Source organism: Cervus canadensis, chromosome 1 (assembly GCF_019320065.1).
Source record: "Cervus canadensis isolate Bull #8, Minnesota chromosome 1, ASM1932006v1, whole genome shotgun sequence".
NCBI lineage: Eukaryota > Metazoa > Chordata > Mammalia > Artiodactyla > Cervidae > Cervus > Cervus canadensis.
The window spans coordinates 27,880,586-27,885,844 of NC_057386.1; positions in this window are offsets into that span (position 1 = coordinate 27,880,586).

Consider the following 5,259-nt stretch of genomic DNA (forward strand, 5'->3'; position numbering starts at 1 on the left):
CATTGTGTGGCGGCCCTTGCATTGGAACTCTCCCCTGCTGGTGCAGAGGTTGGCTGAGATCAAGCCCAAGGGATGGGGGCCATGGGTGGGCAGGTGCACCCCCTCTGGCAGTGCAGTTAAGTGGGCCTGGGAATGCCAGGCTCCAGTTCCTGGTGTAGACGCTTAGGACCTGGCTGGGGGTGAATCACTTCTGGTCCAGGCAGCAGACAGAAACCACACCAGAGATTCTTTCTATTAATAGAAAGCCCTAAGCAGTGGCCCTAAGCGGGCCACTGAAAAGATAGGAAGAGGGTTCAGAGGGTGTGGATGGAGAGGCATCTGCAGGAAGCAGCCTGGGGCATGCACCCAGGGAAGATGCAAATATATTAAGTTAGACGCTTGGTGACGGGCAGGTGGGCTGATCTCTGATTCCTGAGGTGGGCTAACGAATGCTTCTCAGCAGACGCTGGTGTCCTGAGCTCAGAGGACAGCCCTGTGGGGTGGCACCCCTGCCTCTTGGCTCATGGACCCCCCAAGCTTGGTTCCAAGAGTGTTGGGGAAACCCAAGAGGGACTCAGATGTTTCTGGAAGGAGTTGACACCACCCAAGTGAATGAGTATTGCTGAGGACAGGAAGCCAGCAGGAACCAAATCTGGAGCAAGTCCCTTCTTCCTCCTCCAGCCTTGACGCTCCCTCTGGCTCTCTCAATAGGCAGAGCTTAACCAAGAGGGAAGTAGAAATGTGATTTGCAGCAACTCAAACCCTGCCTCTCGAAGTAGAGTGTGAAAGGATGGACTTGCAGCCAGGGAATTAAGCTTGAGTCCCTGCCCAGTGGGTTCCAAGAGATCCCACCTTGCTGTTCTACTTGGTTCCTGAACCTGTATTGGGAGGTTTCTTCCTTGGGGGGCACTTACAAAGTGGCCATGGGGGTCCAAGTGCCTGCTGCTGAGAGATGGGGAATTCTGTCCCCTGAACTTCTCTGAGGCTTGTGGAGCAGAGCTGGCGGGGAGACAGCTCCGGCTGGACCCCAGCTGTGCTTTGTCAGACAGCTGGAATCGGTCCACCCATGCTCGGGCTATTCCCAGCTGGCCTCAGAGCAAACGAGGCTGTCCTCAGTCTGCAGGCAGACACACTATGTGTTTAGTCACAGAGGGGACCCAATGTGACAGACAGACCACCCAGTCTCAGGTTTGGGGCTCCTCCACTGAGCGTGGCTTCGCTGATTGCATCTCTCTTCTTTGCCTCACCCAAGTGTCTGTGCTTGTGTAAGTGAAACGGTTAATATCCACCCAGCTTCTCACAGAGACACAGAAGATGCAATGAGTTAGTTGTTGGAAAAGGTGGAAGCTGCGCTGTGAATGTGCCCTCTCCACCCAGGAGCCCTGCAGAAACACTTGGCTGCACTCTGGCTGCCGTGAGCTGTGTAGAGAGCTGCACAAGTTAGGAGCTCCAGATCCATTCCTGGGTCCGCAGCTCTTGGCTAGAATGAATTCTTACAAAAATAATGTGATTTACAGTGAATCCGAATGTCTGTCTTTTGGGTCCATGGAACATTTACAGACATGGAGGCAGGTGATAAATTCCCAACAAAAAATTTTCTTTTCTCTATTCCTTTATGGGAATTTATAGCTAGAGTATACTTGGGAAGTGATGGATTATAGATTTTCATTGTGTCAGTGTTTGCAGGGGTTTGGGCTGATTTCTTTCCATTCCTTTGAAGGCAGAGTTGTTACATAGTGTTTTGTTTTGTTTTTGGTGGCTGTTGCTTTTTAAATTTCTAGGTGTTTCACAGTTTTTACAAACATATACTCTCTAAATTAATGGTTGTTTTATAGATAACATTGCTTAGGTTAATTTAATTCTCGGTCTGTTATACAAGCAGGCGCTAAGCACTCCAGCACCTTACGCTGTGATGAGAATGGCTTGTGTCTGTGGCTGCAGTCCAGACGCATTGCCTTCTGGGGCTGTTTTTAGAAAGAAAAACTCCTAAGTGCTTTGAAAGGGAAGAGTCTGTTCAAGGCCAAACTGGGTTCATAGGTCCAGCCACTTCAAGGACTTGACCATGTTGGTTTGAGGACCGAGGGGGCTGCCTGGAAGGGGTTCTCCTGGGGAGGCAGCTGATGGACAAGTAGCTGGACCAGTGATGAAGCCTCCGTCACTGGAGGAAGGAGGGTGACCCTGAGGTATCGAAGCGGCTGTTGCTTAAATTTGTCTCCAGGCCCAGATGCCTGACTGCATGGAGGTGGGGGCCCTGGAGATGAACTCGTGCTTAACTCGTGGAGGACTCTTGCTAAAATCCTGGGAGGCCCTGAAGTAACGACAAAATGTGGGGGAGAGACTTCTTGATGTCACAAGGCACCCATGTGCAGGCTCCCCGCCTTGGGCGTGGACACGAAGCTGTGGGCCTGTAGAGCCCAGTGGATGCTTGGCGGGACGACTGGCTTTGTTAATGAAGCTGGGAGACTTCCCGGTGCTCCCAGGGCCCGCAAGCAGCCTTCCAGCGGCCTGGAGTCGGCCCAGCAGGCGGGGCTTGGAGTGGAATGTGGATTCTTCTGAGTGCAACCTCAGCCGCCTTCTGAGTGGAGGGCCTGGGGGAGCTCAGGTTCCTCTGGATGTGCTGGACTCAGCCCTGGGAGTCCACAGCCTGTAGCTGCCGCCTCTTTATCTCCACAGCATCTGGAAAGTTCTGTCTGGCAGGGGAGCTGTTTCATCTCCCCACTCTGGTTGGTGTGTGAAACACCAGAGTGTATCTTTTGTTAGCCCTTCTGTGCTGCTCTGTAACTAAGGACCCCTCTGCCTCTGACACGTTGAGTAGCTGTTTTTGAGCAAATTCTCTGGCTCCCGTGCACGATATGGTTTTTTTCTGTGTGCAGATTCCACAGTTGGTGTTTAAACAGTTGACATTTACCTTCTGCTGAGCCTGTGGTCCTTGCCATTCAGGGGTCGGGAGGGGTGGGGGTGGGGAAGGTGGGCTGTAAGGACAGACGATCTGGCAGTTCCTGGAGCTGGCGTGTGCCAGCCAGATGTTTGGGGGTGGCCCAGGGATCCTCCAATTGGAAATGGAGGCCAGGGCGGGGCCTAAGGTCAGGGGCTCGGTGGAGCAGAGGACTTGACTGACAGTGCGTGTGATTACAAATCCTTCTGGTCCATTGGGCCTGAGGGCCTTATGTGGGAGGCACAAATGCCTCACAGTCCCCTTAGTCTCCCTTTTCAGGACAGAGATAAAATAATGGGCCCCCTGAGGTAGGGGTTTGGACCCCTGGGCTTTGGTGGGGGCCCTGGGAGGGAGAGGGGACACAGCCCAGGAATCCCAACCAAGGGCCAGCCCCACGTCCCTGGAGATGGAAAGCCAGCAGCAGGAACCCCAGCCCTGCAGCCTCGCTCTGTGTGTCCACAGAGGTGGTAGAAAAGATTGTAAATTACTCTGTGGGACGTGGGTGCGCCCGTGTGCCTGTCCTGCCCCTGTGGCTCTCTTCAGCTCTGTCTGAGTCAGTCACTCCTAGAAGCTTCTTGGAATCCCCACCCTTCTGGAGTGACAGGCGTGTGTGCAAAACCCGCACCTTATCAGTGATGAGACGGAATGAGAGCTGGAGGGGCAGTAAACAGGGGCCTGGGATTTACCGGTATCCAGTGTCGCTGAGCCGCGACTGAAGCTCAGATAATCAGGAAATCTTCCCTCTTCCTTGCTCACTACCCCCTTCCCCAGCCCCAGCTGTCACCAGGGACCCAAAGCCTCAGCCACCTGCTTTCATTCTAAGTTGCTTCAGTTGTGTCCGACTCTTTGCGACCCCATGGACTATGACCTGCCAGGCTCCTCTGTCCATGGGATTCTCCAGGCAAGAATACTGGAGTGGGTTGCTATGCCCTCCTCCAGGGGATCTTCCCGACCCAGGGAGTGAAGCCGTGTCTCTTATGTCTCCTGCATTGGCAGGCGTGTTCTTTACCGCTAGTGGCATCTGCTTAGGTACTTGGAACTCACACTGTGCTGCCCTGAACTAGCGAGGCATGGCTGGGCATATGCAGGGGGCTCCCTCTGGGGCATTGGGATGGGCATGGGGGCAGGTAGGGGATGTGGGTACATCCCAGTTTTAGGTGGAACCCACCACTGCCCCCATATTCTGTGCCTTGGTCCTGACCATGATCCAGTTTCCACATGGGACAGGCAGGATAAACAGTGACGTGGAGATGACCTTGGACTCGGTACTGAGAGCCCCATCTCTTCTCCCAGGATCTCTGTTCCAGGGCAAAGAATTCCCATCCCACCCAAGGCCTTTCTAGGAAACTCCTAGTTCTGAGGGCCCAACAAGGTTCCAGGTAACCCACTTCCCCTTCAGGTCCAGTTTCCAGCCATCTGGTAACCTCCATCATTTTTGGTAGACAAGGCAGGCGGGAAGCTTCTGCATTTCAGACAAGTCAGAATGGTTTCCATGGGTCTGCCAGTTGGGAGGGGTATTGCAGAGAGACGAACTGGTCCCAGGGAAAGTGACCACTGGAAGGACGATTGCCCTGTGGGCCCTGAGTACACCAGGCCCTCTATGCCCACTTCTGTGTGTTTCAGCTCTTCCAGGTCCATTCACTGCCTTGGGGGCTTCTGTCTGCTGTCCTGGCTAGAAGGGAGCCGTCTGAGACTGGACCTAAGCCCTCAGGTCCAAGTCCTGGCTACCTTTCCTGTACCCAGGTCCCCTTCCCTGTTCTTCCTTCTCTTCCTCCTTGTTTTCATCACTGGCAGTCCTGCTGGTGTTTCCTCAGGAGGGGAGATGTGCTTGGCCTGTGGCTTTGACCCTCAAGGTCAGTGTTGGGCATCCTTTTGGAAGGCATCCACTCCTCCTTGTGAGTGGTTTTACCAGAAGCCCGTCCTTCGTGGCCCATTCCCCAGGGCCAACTCACCTGCTGCCGGACCAACCGAGTTGGGAAGGAGACTCTGAAAGTGTTGTGAGAGCCGAACAAGGTCAGTTGTGCTCATGGTCATCTTTCCAGAACACGGCCCATGGCCTGGCACATGGTTGGAGCTCAATTACAAATAATGTACAACAGCAGTTCCCAACACCTGGAACAGAATGAATTGCGATGTGGTATCTTTTGTAATGTCCAGAGGCTGGAGAAACCACTTGGCTGGGGTTGTGTAGAAGGTTTGAGGCAAGGGGCAGGCAGCTTTGCTGGAAAGCTCCTTCTGGTCCTGATGGTGTGATTTGAATAAAGGACCCAGGTGGTACCCTGGATGTGCCCTTCCCTGGAGGAGCAGCAGGCACAGTCTCTTAAAATTCAACATCTAGTTACTCT